The sequence below is a fragment of the Parasteatoda tepidariorum genome, chromosome X1 (assembly GCF_043381705.1).
Source record: "Parasteatoda tepidariorum isolate YZ-2023 chromosome X1, CAS_Ptep_4.0, whole genome shotgun sequence".
Classification (NCBI taxonomy): Eukaryota; Metazoa; Arthropoda; class Arachnida; order Araneae; family Theridiidae; genus Parasteatoda; species Parasteatoda tepidariorum.
In genome coordinates this window covers 14,093,909-14,114,235 of record NC_092214.1, presented here as the reverse complement: position 1 = coordinate 14,114,235, position 20,327 = coordinate 14,093,909, and the positions used below count along the sequence as shown (strand labels likewise).

Sequence of the window (20,327 nt, the reverse complement as noted above, 5' to 3'; positions counted from 1 at the left end):
ATCACAAAGATTTAAAATCCTAAATAACCAACTGCAACAAATTCATTACCTTGGATACTTTAAGCAAAAATTGGTGGTTACTTTACTTTTCTACTAAATACTTACTTCTTTTAACTATCTTCATAAGGATAATGATGTTCTTTTAACTTTCTTACAGATGATATTCATACGATGAAATTCTATTTAGCTATGCAGATTTTTAATTTCTATGGCATTAAAATTCACGATTTTTAAATTCTTTAACATAAAAATCGTAACTTTTACTTTAAAACTTTATTTTATTTACGTTTAAGCAACAACATTGATTTTAGAAATCCATTATTAGTTTTCACACAGTTTTATTTAGTTTATATTTTAAATTTATATTTTAAAACACGCTTATATACACACAGTTTATATTTTATAACATGCATAGAAATTTTTTGAAGTAACATGAGTTTTTATTTTGCTATTATTTGCATAGCTATCACTTGTAAAAAAAGTTATTTTTTATTTTATCATTTGAAACTTTAAATATTTTATTAAATGCATAGTTAAAAATTACCTGTCTATTTTTTGTTTAAAAATCATTCCATTTATACAAAAATAAAAAATAGCAGGCTTTACCCTTTTCATACTCCGCTCACCAACTCCCGTAATTGCTTATCATTCATTCAGCATTGATTTTTTTTTCTTTATGTATACTTCCTTAAGCTGCAATATTTTTCACTTTTCAATAAACGCATAACATTTTCTTTTCAAAATATACAAGTATTGTAGCTTTATGTAAGAACATTTTGTTAAGCATAATGAAATAGAGGATTTAATAAATTTGAAAAATAATTATCTATACTTAAAAAAAAAAAAACACTTAAGGAATACAGATTGTGTAAATCCATTGGAAAAAGTAATGAGAAGTAATTTTACTCGTTAACAAGACTTATTAAAGTTTAAACAGGGAACAGTTTAAAAGTTATTTATTAAGTTTATTGTTTTTAAAAATGTCAATATAAATATTAAGAGTGATATTAGGCAACAAACAAATCTCTCTCTCACGCTGTCTTTTGCTACTTTTGATTGACAACAACTTGAGCGCAAGCTTATAAAATAAATTTTTTATGACAATGCATAAATAGTCAATGGTCAATATTTAAAGCAAAAAAACTTAAAGAAAGATATAACGAATGAGTATTTAAATTTTCAATTGCTTTCGAACATATTGGAATTCCAAAACAAAATTCTTGTTAAGTATACACATAAATCCTCCCTTTCAGCAAATTAAATTTTAACCAAGTTACCTTTCAGCTAACTACGTGAAGAAAAAGTTTTGTCTAAATTACCGCATTCTATGATAATAAAATTTTTTCAAAACAAAACCATAACTCTGTTAATAAAACCAAGTATTTAAACCATTTATTTGGTAATTTTTTTTTGTTAAAATGATAGCAGTTTACCGGATACTCTAGCTTTCAAAATTATAGCTCTTATAACCTCACATTTAGAAAAAAATATAAAACTGAATAGTAAATTTTTCTGAACAAAAGGTTTTTATATAGTGCTCTAAACTATCATGGTAAAATTACTGAATTTTACCACGTTTATCGCATTTCAACTCAAATTATAAAATCTAAATTTTTTGTTATTTTTACCGAAAACATTAATTAACCACTTCGTTAAAAAATACTGAGCTTTTTGGTGTTCCTCTACAGCCAGAAATAAAGTAAGTTTTACAATATTTTGGTAGTTTTGATAAAATTTTCTTTTCTAGCAAACATATCAACCAATCGTAGTAATTTTTTATTAACAATTAATAATTTTTAAGTTAACAATCGAAATCTTAATTTTCTCTACAACTCATCATAACTTAAAATAATAAATCTTATTGTTTATCACAGTAAAACAAACAACGTGAATAGAAAAAGAAGGTGCGTAAAAGGCAATAATAAAATTGCAATTAATTTTCTAACATATTTGAATACTGGTATTAAATTCATAAACAAAATTAGCCTTTACAGAGCGTAAAATTTCAAATTAGTATTTGCATTTCTTTGTTCTGCAGAGCAGCCAGCGCAGTATTTTTTTACACCAGATTTTGCAGATAACAATTTCCAAACTAATAATAGAATAGTCGTTTTTCTATTTCATCGCACTCCCTGTCCATTTTGCTGTAATCCTTCGTAATTTTATTTTATAACTGTCGTTGAACAGCCGACCCGAATTTAAGCTCACGACTATCAATGTTCAACTTTGTATCCTTGTAATTTTGAATCTAATTCAAAAAATAAGAGAACTCTTGTACAAAGGAAATTGCCTTCGTGGAGAACTTTTTTATGGTGAGGAAAACCACAAAAACCTCCCACTGTTAAGCAAGACGAAGATGGGACTCTTAATAATCCACGATGCGTCTATCACTTGAAATATTTTACGCCAGCCGGGTACGAAATTCGTATCAGCCAGCAATTCTTAGGATTCAAATCCTCAAAACTCATTAGTAGGCTAGCGTTCTTTCCCCTGAGCCACCACCGCTTATCCTTCGTAATTTGAAACTTCTAAATCTTATACTTTTTGCACAGCAAAGCAAAATGTAAAGTTAAAATAAGCACCCAAAAATAGCGGAGGGGACTTCGCTCCTTAGGGCTTTTTTATTTAGAGGGAAACACATTATAATAAATATTTCTTTCAGGATTCTGCTCAATAATTTAGTAGTTTTCCTCCCGCTGTCTAGGAATTTTTTCATGTAAAAAATTAAATAAAAATACAATATATTAATAATTATTTTCAGAATATTTTTCTAATTAAAAAGATGAAATCCAGTTTAGAAGTATCTGAGTTAACTCCTCAAAGTAAATATACTAAAAAATGGACATTTAAATGCCTGAATTAAAAAAGATCCAACATTTTACGCATTTATGTCTAGATGGAATATTTAAATTATACTAAGTTTTGGAAGTTGCGAGATAAAAAGACTTCACAATTTTGTTACCATTAACTTTCTTCCTTTTTTTAATAATTTATTAACAGTGTCTAACTTGTGCTTGAAAAAAAATATTAAACATTTCTTTAATTAGTAAAAAAAATTCTAACAAGAAATTTTAAAATAATCCTACTTAAAAGTTATTACTATAATGAGAAAAAAATACTATGATGCTTCTTCACAGTTTTATAATAGTTAAACATCTGTTTACGTATTTGTTTAAGAAATATAATGTGCATATGTTGTAAAAAATCAAGATCAAAGTTCAAGAAATATCGCAGTGATGCATGAACACGAAGCTTATTACAAATTTATTAGATAAATTACTCAAATTTCTGAGGGTTCAAAGAATCTAATTTCTTGTTTTTTAATGTTCTTTTTTTATACCTGCACACAATTATATCTGTTTGTATTTGAAGAAACTTGATTAATTTGTATCATGGCGTATTAAACGTACTATTATCTCAATAGTTGTGAAAGACTCAAATAGTCGTTCACCATGGTTTAAATAGTTTACAAACTTTCAACTGTTTAGATAAAGAGCTGAAAGATAAGTGAAAGAGAGGAAAATGATGTTGTGTGGCCTCGATCGTTTTGTCCTTTTATTAATTGCAAAAAATAATAAGCTAGAGTGGTACTAATTTGAACAGTACATACCTATAAATGGTTTACATAAAGCATAAAAGTGAAGCTCTTTCCATGTTGAAGTTCTCATCATCAAGTAAAGTTGTCTTACTAATTAAAAATAATATCTTAATAGTAAATCTAAAATTATTTTTTTAAAATTTAGAATTAATTAACGTACTTATTTTTTTATTTACTTTTGTAATTTTCCATATCCGGTAGAAACACTTCTGTTTGATATTTTTTAAATTGCATTTTGAGCTGTAAAAGATTTTCACTCTGTATTACTTACGTTAAAACTGTTTTATGAGTAAACTATAAAATATGAGAATTTTGTGTTGTTTTTATTTTTTCATTTATTTACTTTTTTTAAGGAAAATAAGTAGTTTAATGGAAATCTAATCACAAACGATTTAAAAAAGTAATTTCATTAAAATTTTAAATAATAATAATGAAGCAAAGAAGTAAAAAATTAAATGGATGTTTAGGGGAGCTTCATTCAAGGTAAAGTATAAGAAAATGAAACAAAGTGGTGAAAAAGCTCAAGGCTTCTCAAGAACTACCACCAACAGGGAGAGAGGAAAAACGCATAACTGGACATCATTAATTTTCCTTTTTACCCTACAGAAAGGGGATCTACAGCTGCTCCCCATCAACAGCTCATCCCTATAAAAAAAACTGCAACTTCTTATTCTAAAACAAACGTATGTACTTTTTCTAGTAATCAATATTTAAATATGAAGGACGCACTAATATGCATAGAAAAAAAATTTTATTTCTAAAATTGCATTGCGTAAAATTTATCCTTATGATTCTCATTTTGACATTACATAATAATAATACATACTGATTAATTCATATTGATACATAAAAAACAACGTTTTTAGATGTACAGAAAAAGAGTTCTAGTTCTTACCACATACAAAAGTGTTTCAACTACAAATTACTAATTTTAGATCATTCATTCTTAAAAATATTTAAATTATTATAATTTTATCGTTGACCATTGTGGGCAATGAGGAGGCAGTGGGTAAAATATGTATCTGTTTTTATATAAATAATTCAAAATAATATTTTCATTCAAGTTTTTTGAACAATCTATGATTTTCCATGCTTGTCAATGAAAACACCAATAAAAATGCATCATTAAAGCTTGCAAACATTCACATCAATAACAATGNGTTTAAGAGTTAACCTAAATATGTTTCCTAGGAAGGAAAGTTCTATATGTTTCCCTAAATTCTTTTCCTTCTTCAGTATTCATATTTATATAAGAAATGATGCTAAGACAAAGGACAGTAATTATGTATAAATTAACCATACAGGAATATAAAAACACTTTAAGGTAATTTCATGTAAAAATATTAATATCACTCCCTTATGAAAGGAAAAAGAAAAAAATTCAGCTTGGGAAACAGTCAACTACAAGTATAAGAAGATCAAAAATTATAGCCTGATTTGATCTTTTTGTGTTGCTTTTTTATTAATGCTTATGTTATCTGATTTTTTATTTATTTATTTTTATTTATTTATTTTTTCGACTCATACAGATTTTTACTTGAGACTATAGTTTTGAAGTTGATGTAATCGAAAAGTGTGCAAACCTGGAACACCATTTTTGTAAAGAATAATAACATTTCCTCTAACCAATCCTAAAAATTTCCTTTCATATGAACTTGGGAAGAAAAAAAAGGCTGCTTCATATGAATTTTTGGGGGAAAAAAAGAAGAAAAAAGGCTGCAGTGCTCACCGAACTTGATACTTGCTTTTTCTCAATATCAAATACATTTTTTTCTATATCAGAAAATTGAAGGGGACACCGCTTGTTTTGGGAGTTGAACTTAACGTTTGCTATTCATTTTGCATTTCTGCTCACTTAGAGCTTTAAATTACTAAGGTGTATAGAAAACTATACAAGGATTACAATGGAAGAAAAAAATTAACATTCGATAGTTAATTTGAGAATCTGTAACTGCTAAACTTGATGGGAAAATAGACCAAAGTTACTCTACAGGCTGCAGGACTGCAACTGAGTTGAAATTTGGCATGTTGAAAGGACCAAATTTACCGTATTTTTCGGCGAAAGCGCCGCTTCGTCGCAAGCGCCGCACGTCGATAAAAATGAAATTTTAAAAAAAAAAGTTATAGTAAGCGCCGCAATGACGCTAAACCGCGCATATCAGCATCCTTTTAGAAGAGACCTTTAAATTACCATTTACAATATCTGCATAAAAAAAAATAAAAAATTTTTATGCATTTCATAAGGTAAAGTTTTAATTTCTAAATTATAATAAAAAATTTCTTTTTCAGCAAAAAAAAAGCAACAAAAAAGTTCTCTTTCAGCAAAAAAAGAAAACAACAGAACAATATAAAATAAAGTTGTTCTTACCAGTTGGCACCGCGCCAAAAAGCAGAAGAACAGCGAAAAAATATTTATATGTTCAGTAGCTGAATTAACGCTGAACTGATTACAGAAATCCGTAAAACAATGTAATAAGAAAAAAAAAATTTATTAAAAGAAAGATTTTAAAATAAAAAGATTTTAAAATTTATTACTGTTAAAAATTTGAGGAAAAACTAATACATAATAACGAAACAGCTAATAATAACGAAATAACTAATAATAACAAGAATAAGAAATAACTAAACAGGCCCCAAAAAAATTCTGAAGAAATTAGCGAACGGGAAATAAGTTTCACTTTCACAATCTTTGAGGGTGGAATTTTAGTGGGTAGAATGCCCTCTCCTTCAATGGAAATAACCCAATGTGACTCAATATTTAAAAGGGGTTGGGGAAAAGAACAGGGTATGGGACCCCTAATCCAGCATTCCAAAATTTGGCACTTAATCTGATCTAATCTTTTTTTTTTAATTTTTTTTTTTAAGAAATTTATATTGATAAGACAAAAAAAATCAGCTATATTCTTTTTATTTGGAATTTTATTCTGTTGAAGTAACTTACTTTATTTTATCTTTTAAAAATAAAAAAGCTTGAAAAAAAAATTATAAATCTGTGTCAAAAGAAACATCTGTTTCTTAAGCAGTTTAAAATAAAGTGAGAAGTAAAAACACTTGCATTTCCAATGAACAAAATAAAGAAATGGAAGTTGGAAAAAACTGATCAATCAATCTTGACAGCTGTGCTTGTGCTTTACCCCCAAATTTCCCTCTTCTGTTTGACCATAAATTGGCCACACCCAGTTGACATTGAAACTACCACGTGGACAACAAAATGAATTCTATCCCTTTTGCGGTTTTTTATTCGATTCATAAATTTTTTTTTATTTTGCCGCTTTTTATTTTTTCTTGTTAATTGTTGCTTGCTTGTTTTTTTTTTTTCGTTATTAGTTTTTAGCTTGTTTTTTGTTGTTATTCATTGTTAGTTTCTTAGCATTAATTGTTAAAAAAAAATTTTTTTTTTTTGTAGTTCCCTGTTAGCTTTTTTTTTTCTTCTTGCGAGGTAAGCGTCTTTTGTTAAAACAAAATGTTATCTAAAAGAAAAAACGAGAACTATGATCTCGCTCCAAAGAAGAAACGATTATTTCTTCTTCATAGGATTCTGATTATTTCTTCTTGATTATATTATATAGATTATTATTTTGATTAGTAAAATTTCTCTTAAGATGGGCCAGTTTTAAATTCACCCCATCATAATCTACGATCGAAACTTGACTAAATTTATTGGTTTTTCTGAAATTAACAGTGGAATTGAATTATAGTAAAATTTGGGGGCCATATTGGAATTTCCGAAAGAGATCCGAAGTTCGGCATTTCGTCAGTCCCGTGAGTGTCGGATTTAGGGTCTTATTACTTCCTCTTCTGTTCGCTGAAATTACAATTGCCGATGTTCTGCAGCAGATCGCGATACGGGCGAATATTTCGTCGACTTCGTTATTAATTTTTTTTAATAGTCTTTCTCTCAGAAAATTATTTAATCTTAAATAACTTTCCTTGAAAAATTTTTTTGCTACTAAAACATATTTCGTCGGAAGCGCCGCATGTAGGAAGAAAAAAAACTTTTTTTTCCATAGCGCCGCGGCGCTTCCGCCGAAAAATACGGTAATATGTTCAAATCAAGGTATTAAATATTTCTAAAACTGTTCATAATAAACTGGTTTTTATTTCATTTGATTAATGCTAAAAAATCTAAAACTTTTGTTCATCTGCACAGCAACATACCGATAAAAGCTTTCGCTACTTCTTATCTATTAAGGCAATTTCATTTTTACAAAATATTGTTAGAATAATTTATACAAAATAATTTATTTGATTATTTATTTTTTAATTTTGTCTTTTAATAAATCTAAATATTTTTATCTTAAATTAATCTAAATATTTTTATTACTTAATTAACATATCTTTTTATGGTAAAAAATGCATTTTTTTTTATTTATAATTTTTCCTGAACATAAAATGTAGTTTTATTTTGTTAAAAAAAGCAATGAATTCAATATTTAATAAAATTCAAATAAAAAAGAAAGAAGAACTGAAATTGTTTTATAAATTGAACTTGCTTAATCAAAAATTAACACGTTAAATTGTTTTATCAAAAGTCTTTCTAGGAAAAGTATATTATTATTTTTTAAACATTTATTGTGTGCAATATTTAAAGTATTATAAATATATTAAATATGCAACTTTAAATTTTATAAAGAATTTATAAAACGGATTTTATTTCCATTTACAATTACCTTAAATATAGTTTTTTTCTTACAATCGCAAGTTGATAGGAATTATGAAATTAATATTTCACACTGCATAATTTCTAAGTTGAGGCATAACCTTCAAGCAGAATTTCTTTATTTAGTGACCCTTTACTCCATGACCATTAGATACTATTTCATAGGATTGTGAGGATGTTTTTCCTTAATGCTTTACTTTTGTCTAAAATTGTAAAAGAAGCTTAAATTATGCTAGGCCTCTTTTCTGCTGAATGGCACTAGATAAAACCAGGACATAGTCAAGTCTGACATGACCTCTGGTAACTATATTTCATAGCACTATTAGTAAAAATTCCTGGAAAATTGGTTACAGTGTCTCAACTATCAACAATATTACATGAAATCTACAGTGTAACAGAGAAATATAAAGAAAATTTCATTTGTAATTTCTTTTCATAAATCTGATACATCAACCCATTTTCGGCCGAAAGTGTGCAAATGCACCATTTTTTTAAATATTTTTTTATTAACACTATGACAAATATTTTTCACCAATTTTATTTTCTGCTATTGTCAAGGGTTCTGAAGACATCTATAAAATATTAGTAATTCAATTAGAGTAAACACTTTCCGTTGAAAAATTTTTAAACTACTCTAGCTTATTAACTTAAAAACAATTATTGACAAATGAAATTTTTTGAAAATGTTTAATTATTCCTTTTGAGATTTATCATATGATCTTATGATATATTAAAGTAGCAAGTCAGAAAAAAACAAAACAAATTTCATAAAAAAAAACAAGCGTTCAACTAAATGGTTTCTTTATTGGTTTAGTGAATGGTGCTTATGTGTACCATTTTATTTCTTAAGTAAAATATAATTTTTCATACATGAAATTCTTTGTCTTAATGAATGTAATGCAAGCATATTTCAATTGTGATGGCATGTCTTTAGATCATCCTCCGGGATGTTCCCAGACCGTCGCCAATAGCCCATTGTGCAGCTCTAGTGCGACGTAAATTAACAACAACAAGCAAGCATATTTAAATTAAAATAACACCACATTTTATAAAATTTCTAAGCTTGGCCTAAAATGAATTAACTTAATTTATGAAAAATTCCAAATATATTCCTAATCCTCCTTGATTTTTTAAACACTGCGAAGGAAAGTAATTTTGTTGCTATACAAATATTTCAGTATGAAAAAAGGATTTTTATTTCATCATTTCTACATATACCCAGTTTTATCCAATTAGGAGGAACAATACAGAGTTTCCATAGAATAACCAATTTCCCCTCAAAAATATAGCTTTTTTACATTAATTTTTATTTTATTTGATTTGATTTATTATGCAAATACAAATGTAAGCAATTCTGTTTAGGAAAAGAAGAAAACTTAGGAATCTAGTTTTGTAAACTATTCTTACATTAATAAAAAATTTTTACAGAATTTTTTCAAAACTTGGTAATTTCCCATTGGTGGTCACTCAATAAGTCAAGAGTAGTATTGAATTAAAAATACTTTTTAACAATTATAAGTACCTTAAATTTCAACAAAATAAAAAATGTTTACTGTCCTTTCCTCTCTAGCATTTGCTTTGCATTCCTTTATGAATCAAAAGGGTGTTTTTCAAACATCTTTTATAATAAAACAAACATTCAAATTTTTACATTTAGCTACTTTTAAATAATGGTAGATATTGTTGGTGTATAATAATGGTATACATTTGTTCTTCATGAAAAGATATATATAATTAATTAAAAAAGACAGCTTTCTAATCTTTTATTAACACTTAATAGTTGCCACCTTTTCCTTATTTTGTAGAACATTTTATATTTATTTTTTTAATGATATCAAGAAAAATGCTTTAATTTTTGATTTAATAAAATCAATTTAAAATTATCTGCCCTAGAATGAAAAAGAAATAATTTAAACAGCTTGATATTTTTTTCAATATCAATGTAAGTTTTTGCGACATTTCTAAAAAAATTCTGCATACATTTGACTATTAATTTTCATTTCACTACCATCAGAGAATATTCGCAATGAAGTAAACAGAAAATAAATTGAAAAAAAAGTGAACAAATGAGCATTCAAATCTAAATCCTGTTCCTGAATGTTAAAAATGTGTAAGATAAACTCACTGAAGAAAAACATTATGCCACTAGTTCTTAGCAATTAATTCAAAATCTAATTAGAAAATTAAATAATAGTGTCAATGAATTTTTAACAATTTACAATACACTTTCAAATAGTTTTACCCAAATGAGATTAACTCTGCTTTATAATTTTAAAAATTTATCTTAACAAACAAAATGGAATTTATAGTGTAAGAAACAGAGTCTATAATAATAAATATCAATAAATATATATTTTTTAAAGATCTTCCATCCGAATGATTTTAAAAATTTATATTATTTTGTATACATTTAAAAAAAATTTATAACTAAGATTATTAAAAAAATATTTTTGCAATAAAAATGTATTTTTAATATGTATGTGGCAATAAATATCTTTCAAATATAGTAAAATATTTTATATGAAAATTAGTTATTATATTTTAATGATGTTCATTGTAATAGAAATATAAATGAATAGAATTGTATTTTTGAGTCTGCAACAGCGACAAAAATTAAACCTTAGCAAATTCTTGAAGCTGGTGTGATAGCGATCGTTAATAGTTGCAACAAAGGTAGAGAGAAAGTGTGCATGCATTAAGTCAGTTTAAAGTTACAGTTGGTATGAAGATCCCTTTAGTTGTATCGACTTAGGTAAGATTTTATTCAATTTAGTGTAAAAAAAAATCAACATTACATCACTTGTATAGATTAGGAAAGTTTTCCTCACTCCCTTAGCCTCCTCCCACTCAGTAAGTTGTAGATTGAGACCTCAGGGAAAGGTGTGAATTGATTTCATTAAGGCTTCTTTTCCAGCAAATTGTCTAGTTTTGGCAATGACATTGTTAATGACATTGAAAGTTTTGCGAAAGTTATAACCTATTTTAAGATCACGCCAAATATACACTACACATTTTTTTCAGGGACTATTTATTGATATGCATTCACAGAAATATATACTCTTGTGATTCACTGTTGGTACTAGTAGATTTTGACTGCAAAGTTTTTTTAAAAAGATTTTTGAATGACTTCTGATACAAAGGTCCTTTGAAAGTATTTATTTCTTAATAGCTAATAATATCCCAGTAAGCACACACCTCACGGCAAACGTAAGGCCGTAAACTGGCATTTTCGGAACGTTAACGGCAAAAGGCACAATGGGGTCCGTTACTGTTGGTTTTGAGGCATTATCGGAAACAGCGGTATAACTTGTCACTCATATAGGCCAGGAAAATAAAAGTGCTGTTTGGCCGTTTGCACTTAATTGGTTACAGGACCTTCATACGTATACCATGAATTAATTGTAAAGTTACAATGAATTATTTTATTAATAATTAATAAGTGTAGAGTTGGTAAAAAAAATTGGTCATTAACTCAAAAAGATGAAGAAAGAAAATAAAAAAATAAGCGAAGAATAAAATATTAAGCATATTTTATCGATTTTGTTTTTCTCCTATCTTTTAGCATAAAGAGGCGGTGATATAATTTGTCACTTATACAGGCCCGAAAATTAAAAGTGTCATTTGGCCTTCTGTTATTAATTGGTTACAAGACCTTCATTATATGCCATTATTAATTTTAAGGTAACAATGAATAGATTGATTAATTATGAGAAAGTGTAGAGTTGGTATAAAATTTTTTTATTTTTAACTCGAAAATTTTTTAAAAAAAAGGAATAAAATCCATAAAATATTTAGCATATTACAATTTAAAAAATGCACTTTCATTATTCTTTAAAATTTGCAGAACTTTGACATAAAACATTAAAATGTTAGGATTTTATTAATTTGCTATAACCTAAATATGAATTCTGGAATTGCTTATGAAATATTTTTGAAAAGCAATTCAATTAAAAATTCGATTTGAAATAAATATATTAAAATTTTTAAATAAATATTTATAAGAATTTTTTATTCTAAAAATCATTTCTCGAAGTATAATATTTAAATCCGTTTATATTCGTTGTTTTAAAGTAAATATTTTTGATAAAATTTAATACTATTTCCCTTAAAAATAAAATTATTATAACTTATAACTAGAACAATTCTTAAATTTATTGAAAAGTGTTTTTATTTTTGTTTTAATCGCTTATTATAAAATTTTTAATTTGTTGTATTGAACATGCATTTTAAAATAAAGACTTTTCTTTTATTAGATAAAAGATATTTTTTTTTAATGTTACATGATTCCTAAGAATTTATTATTTTAATATTAGATGGTAAAAACATGTAGTACTTGTTTGTATTACTAAATTTTAGGAAGAAGCCTGAAATTAGCTACTATAACTATATACATATATAATTACCTTTTTTTAAGCCTTTTTTAAAATCAAAATTAATACGCAATTCAGAAATGATGAAGATATTCAGGAATAATGAATATATTTATAGATAAAAAGTACTGTCAATTGCTGAAATCTTCCTTTCAATCATAAATTTTTTTAGTTCAAAGTAACGATTTTTTATGAAATATACTTTTTTATATTATTAATTTGCAAACTTTAATCACAATTTAAGTATTATGTTATAATAAATGTTAAAATAGGACATTTTTAATTTATATAAATTGTTTTCATCTATTTAAATGTTTATTTTAACTTAAAATCTCAGTTTAATTACTTAATTTTTAAAAACAGGATTCAGAAAGGGTTTTAAGTATTTTGCATAAATAAAATGTGTTTAAATTTTTTGAATGGTTAGAACAAAACTCTAGCATAATAAACTCAATAATATTTTTAAAATGTGTTTAAATTTTTTGAATGGTTAAAACAAAACTCTAGTATAATAAACTCAATAATACTTTTTTCAAAAAATTTTGGGGCCATATTTGAAAATAGTAATTGCTAAAGAAATTCTGTTTTTAAAAATTCATTTTTAAAAACAGATAAAAAAATATTTGGAATTTTTATTAATTGAATTTCAAAATATTAGACAATTTACAATAAAATGATTTACTGATAAAATGATTACTGATAAAATGATTTTATTTTAAATTTTAGTACAGAATATTAATGAAAATCAAAATTAAACTTTAAAAATGCTCCACATATTTATTTTTCATTTACATAGCAAAAATATTTTTTCATGTAGCATCATATTTATGTTTAAAATAATTTTTAAAAAAAATATGTAAATAAAATCTTTTAAATGTCATATAGAGAGGGCACGGTTTATTATTTTTGACGTGTTTTCAAAACCTTCCGATAGATGGCAGGAAAATTATTTTTCTAGCTTTCACATCATTCGAAGCCAGAAATGAACAACAACAAAAACTACCTCCTCAGAAAAAAGGGAGAAAGAGGGATTTATTTTCTTCAGAATTCAAAAAGATTAGAACAGTTAGTTTTATATCGCTAAAAATCAAGATAAGAACAATATCAGATTATTTTCTTTTAAAATATTATGGCAAAACAACAATATAAAAGAAAATGGAAATCCCTTTCCATAAAATAGCATGGCTTAGTGATGGTTAATAAAATTAATTTCAGCTAACTAAAGCTCTTTTCATGTCTTTTTTCAGTCATAGATGACTTAATACTGTCAATAATATTCTAAATAAAACTTATTTTATATTTAATATGCTATTTTTTAAAATGTAACGTTATTTTTATAAAATAAAATTTGCAAAAAAAACATTATTCGTGGCATAATTTTTTTTTAAGTATTCTTATTCTTTGTGAGTGGAAAGCTTTTTAAATTTTTCCCATGAAGGAGAAAAATACTAATTGAGCTCTAAAATCAAAAATTCGTTCTTTTTTTAATTGAAACTATAGAATTGTGTAAGGAAGGTTATGATTTATGGGGACAGCTCATCCATGCTATCCACTACAACAAATCTTACATTAACAAATTAAAATGTCATAGAGCAAATCAATAAAGTTTTATTTTAATTCATTACAAACTTTTTTTTATTTTAAAAAAAATAGTAAAGAAAGTTGATTTTTAATGCTTTAAACTTTCATGAAGAAAGCCTTTTTATAAATAAGCCTTTCTAGTTCAAATGAAAATTACTTTTAAAATGAATGTTGTTTTTCTTATGGTACTAGATATTTATGTGGTAAGAGATTGAGTGTGACATATGAAAGCATCAAAAAATGAGCTGCGAGTTAAGTAAATTTTTCCATTATGTCGGGATAAATAGAGTAATTTGAGTAAATCTATTTTCTTTTTTATAATATTCTGTTTTTTATAATACCATTCTTTTTAAAAAGAATTTCTTTAAAAAAAGAACTCAATAACTCGAAAAGAAATCTATGACTAAAATTAAAAAAAAATAATATAGTTTGAAAATCAATTACTTAATTTATGGTGAGCTTCTTAAAAATTCCTGAGGAAATATATAATAATTGTACCAAGGATAATCATATTTTTTGTCACTAACCCTAAGTTGTATTGAAAATACTGTTATATAAAACTGTTATGTGTTCTATGAAAGTACTGTTTCCCTCATGATGTGCTGATGATTTTTTTTGCCTGCTCTTCTCTTTTTTCTTTTTCTAATTTACAGTAAAATTTTCTCTAACGTTTTCTTGACTTATCACTAATTTAAGAAAAATTCTCTTTTATGAAAAGCTTAACTAAAATATATTAATACACTTTTATAACTCAATATCCTATCATTTATTACAGGGCTGTAAGCAAGGAATAGAATATGGAAGGGGCTTAAACTACTCCCGAAAAGAAAATAATTGACAAAAAATAATTTCCCTTCCAAAATAAGAAATTTTCCCTATTCATGAAATAGTAAATGTTTCCCTTTGAGTTTTTAATAAACATTTCAACCATTACTATAAAAATAATCTTAAATACTTATGAGAGAACGTTGTCTTACAATATTTTCCTTTTATTGATTAATAAAAAAGGTTTGACAGAAGATGCAAAGCAAATATTTTGCATGTAATGATTTACATATGGAAAAAAATTATTTATGAGTATAACGTTATAAATTGAAGATAAATGCAAGATAAGTTAACTACGAATTTGTAATTGTTAAGAAATGCGATATTATATATTACAAATTTAAATCCCTTCCGAAAGAAAATCCTGTCTACGGTTTGATAAATAATATTTTAAAATGTATAAACGAATGATAAAAGCACAAAATTATTGACGAAAGATCCGATACTTTTTATCTTGCTGTTGAAAATTTCCTAAATTATATATTTTTAGCAATAATACACAAGTTTCAAGTGAAAAAAACCAAACAGCAAATCCAAACTTCTCTAAAGAGATAAGGCGTGGGGTTTTGTACAGTTGCTTTGCTGTTGATTCTCTAGAATCTCGCCAAAAAACATTTACACGGTGTCTGTAAACTGATAATGAGGCGAGGTCGTTGTAGGGAGCCCCCCCCCCCTTGAACTTGACCTTCAAACCTTAAGTTTTCGCTATTCATATCAAGCTGAGAAGAAATTTATAACTCATGTGTTGCGATCCTATTATAGCATAAAATGTGTCCTTCGGAAAATCTTTAATACAAAAATAAGCAACTTCATTTTACATTAACCAATTAAAGAGCAGAATAGTTTTTTTAAACTAGAATTATTTCATTTTAAAAAGTTTTATTTTAAATTCAAATGTTTTAATAGCAAATTAGACTAAAAAAAAAAATTACAATTTTCTCCCCTTAAATTTTGCTTTATAATTAAATTTATAAATAGAATTTAATTCAAGACTTACATAGTACTCGAATTAAGGCGGAAAACAGTACAAGAGTCATAGCGTAGTTTAAAAAAAGTTATACATTTTTTCTGCTACTAAATCAATTTAATATTGAAATCAAAAGACATATAGAAAAATTACTCCTTTCCCAGTAACTATTGAATAATGAAAGAAACATAACTTGCAGTGGCAACACAAAATATTAAACACACATTTAATCATTTTCAAAGCTGATTTGGAAGAAATGTTTCCTATGCATGCATTAAAAAGATTTCTTGCAACTAATTTTTTGGGGGAGTTAACGTGCGTGTAAAATGTTTTAAATCCCTGGAGTTAGTGGGAGAACCCATTTTGAAATATAAAAAGAACGTTAAGAGAACCAAAATTAGACCTTTATCCAGTTGAAATATTAGTATAGTTTCCAATTTATAGTTGAAGATACTGTATCTCAATATTTCAGAAAAGGCATAATTGTTTAGATGAAATAAAATTATTTTGTAATTAGGACATATTAGGAGAGATCTTTAAATCATGAACAGGTGAAAAATAAAGCGGTATTTCTTGCTACCTATAAATGGCAATTTTAATGCTACGAAAAAAAAAATCATATTCATACCTCCCTTTTAATTAGTGGAACTCTTTTAAAATTAATTAAGTAGAATTCGGATAATAATAATTAATGCTAATAATAACTTTTTCAGAAACACGCCTTAGTAGATAAATTACACATTATGCATATATTTCACTAATAAAATGGTTTTTAGATTGTGACATGATTTATACCTTGACTGCAGCAAATCATTTGCCTACAGTTTATCAGCCTCCACCGTCCGACTTTTGGAATGATTCTAAATGTGCATCATAAACTCACAAATATTAGTTTTTCATCATCGATTATTTTTAAGTATCCTTTTGTTTTTCTACTGGGAGGCTCCGCTACCCGTTCTCTTCGCTCATCAGCCCCAGTAGTTGCTTGCCATTCATGATTGTAGATCAAAAGAGGAGAACTGTTTATGTCCCCCTTTCTTTTATAAAATTACTATTGTATTGCAATTAGTTGTATTTTGAAGATTACTTAGTTTAGCAAATAAAAAACAAGGAAAATATCGGTTCTCACAGAGTTATTACACGATAAAGATGCAGTTTCAGTCCGTGCACAAATTTTTTTTCATCTCAGAACCAGCTGCAGTGGACATAAACCGTTCTTTCTCCTTGTTCTTAAAACGTGTTTTGCTCATAAAAGTTGATTAAAAATCATTTTGTTTGTAAAATATATAACTATTATAATTTTCGCGTAAGCATATTTTATTATAAGAATCCTAACAAAAATTAGATGATAGCTGATTTGAAAATAATCAATTATACTTGAATAAATAATTAAATTAAGAACAAAATGTGCGAGACAATAGCAATTAAAATAAATAATTTTTCTTGTTAATAATATATAATGATGATCTTATATGATATACCGGATCATATTCGAAAGTTTTATCTCTCTTTTTTCTTAATATTTCTTAAAACGTCTATATAAATGCTAAGATTTATATTTGGCAACATTTATAATTTTTTTTTCTTTTTTTGTAAATTTCTATGTCAAGGGAAGTTTGAAGTAATGAAAATCGCGTAAAAGATAAATTTTTCTACATTCCAATAGATGAATTTCCAATGTAAAAATATTTATTATGTAGGGGAAAAAACCTCAAGCGAAAAAAAACAACTCTGTATTAGTAACTGTTTTGAAATAAAAAAAAACTTATTTTCTAACCTCAGACTGGAGCTAATAGTAAGGCAGAAAATAAAATTAGTTAATAGTTATAACTATGTTTATCATATATACCTTTTATCTTTTTTTGTGCAATGGGACGGATAGTTTTAAAACTTCTTTAAATTTAATAACGCAAATCTCACTCTAAGCAATTTCAGAAGGGCAATCAAAATATTAGATATCCATATTATATTTAAATTTTTATCTGCTGTTCATTTACGCCTGGTATTCTCAAATGCAGGGATGAGATTTTTTCGCTTTTGAGCGGATTTCTGCTTTTTCCACTTTTAATTCTCGAATTTCATCCTTTATATGGAAAACTCCGATTATCTGAAAGTTTCCCTTTTTTTAAGATAAATATTCCGCTTTTCAGAAAATTCAGCCGTTGAAATAAAATAATAGTATTTATTTCCGATTTTCAAAGGTAAACAGAAAATTCGAACTACATCCGCTACCCTTCCGCTTTTTTACTTATTTTGGCTATTTTCTCCGCTTTTACCTTCAGAAGATAAGATTTTCCGCATTTTTTCCCGCCCGATAGATAGCTCGTATTTTTGTAATTCAGATGTCTCTGCTTCAACAAGCCTTTTAGAAGTCCCAAGCCCAGAATCTGCTAACATTTCGATTATTATTCACGCGATTTTAATATCAAACATAGCTTTTCGCTTTTAAGTGATTTAAAAGTTGCAGTTTGCGATTCTTATTCGCGAGATTTGAATATCTTACATTGCAATTTTTGTCTACGAGATTTAAAAATCCGATATCACGATTTGTATTTACGCTTTTTTAAAAACCTATGTAGTGATTCGTATTCACCCGAATTTAAATTCCAATGTCGTGATTTGTTCATGCAGTTATAATATCAAACATCGATTTTCGTATTTATACATGATTTTAAAATAAGGCATTGGGATTCGCATTCACGCGATCTAAAAATTATGCATTGTAATTCGTATTTACACAATCTAAAAATTATGAATCGTGATTTGTACAATATATACGTGATTTAAAAATTCTACAACGCAGCTTGTATTTTCTCATTTTTAAAATAGAATATCGAGTTTTAAATTCACTTGATTTCAAAATCCATTACCGTGTTTCATATCTACGCAATTTTAAAATCCAAGATCGCTATTTGTATTCACACGATTTTAAAATCAATTATCGCGATTCTTGTAAGAAATAAGTTTTTTTCTTGAATTAGTTACTATAAAGGAGACTGTTTTTCTATCGACAATTATTAGTATGTATAGGCATTACAGCATCAGCGAAACTGGAAGAGAATATATTAAAAACTTATATTCTGTGCTCGAAAAGAAGAATGTGACATAGGCAGGTAAAGAAAAAAGAACTATGATTTGTCAAAAGATGTTTGAAGATGGGCTAATGACTAAATTAATCACCAATCTGTTTCCCCTCTTTCACAAGCTGCATTCGGAGCAATTTGACCTTTTTAAAGGATTAATTTGATTGTTTTGTGAAACATGAAGCATTTGCAGCAAATTAAACAAAAATAAAAAAAAGATATAACAAACACAACTAGTTATTAATATTTTTTTAGAAAAAGAGTTAATTAACTCAGCTCCGAAATTTAAAAAATAATGCTGTTATTTATGCCATAAAATGCTAAATTCTTATCAGATGAAAAATAATTATCCAAACAGTTGCTGATTATCATGTAATTTTTCAAACTAAAATAACAATTTTTGTATGTTAGAGTTGCTATATGTTTCTACTTCTCAGTTATTGATATGTTGCACAGGGTTCTTGCTAGATTAGATTATAATATGAACATAGCAGGGGTGCTACGCCTGCGCCGTTTACGACAAACTGAGACAAAACGGCATAACTGCGCCATTTTGCGACATTCAGCTCAATTTCTGCCAAAGCTGCGCCATTCTGAGACAAAACGTCCAAAATTTGACAAACCTGAATTCAGTTTCAAATATTAATCCGCATCGCCATGAGTCATTGGAGAGCATTTTGCCGTTCACGCCTCCTAAATACGTCATTTAAATGTCAGAAATTCGATTTGGCGAATCAGCTATTGGAATGTATATAGAATATGCGTTTCGTGTCTACAATTGGATTATGTACAGCAGTGAGTAGCAATCAGTATCGTATGCACGTGATCATGTAAAAAAAGAGGGTATTCTTCCCTTATACTATTGGTTATTATCTTGCTTTTTTTTCTTAGGAAACTGTACAGTGCACATAATTATTCAGGGATGAAAGACTTCCGCGAAAAAGCGGAAATCCGCTTTTTTCTCCCAATTTTTAAAATTTTCGACCATGTTCCAAAAACTAAAATTTTTAGGGAGTCCAATTAGAGAAACCCAAGCCGCCGGAACGATAGTCGGATTCCCGCGACTTCCGCTATAGAGTGGAAAGGAGTCTAAGTGTTTCGTTTCGACCACCGATATATGATTTTTTTTTTCGTTTGGCTGATTTTCGGAATTTTAAATATTAGGAATTGCGCTGGAATATGCTAAAATCGCGATTTTTAATCAGACGATTTTAATATCAATCATCGATTTTCGTATTTAACT

General features: G+C 26.9%; 1 protein-coding gene across 4 annotated transcripts in view; it reads left to right on the top strand.

Moving 5' to 3' along the window:
• Window positions 1-20,327, top strand: part of LOC107452152 (ankyrin repeat domain-containing protein 27) — a 125,203-nt gene that overhangs the window by 95,060 nt on the left and 9,816 nt on the right. The window lies entirely within an intron of this gene.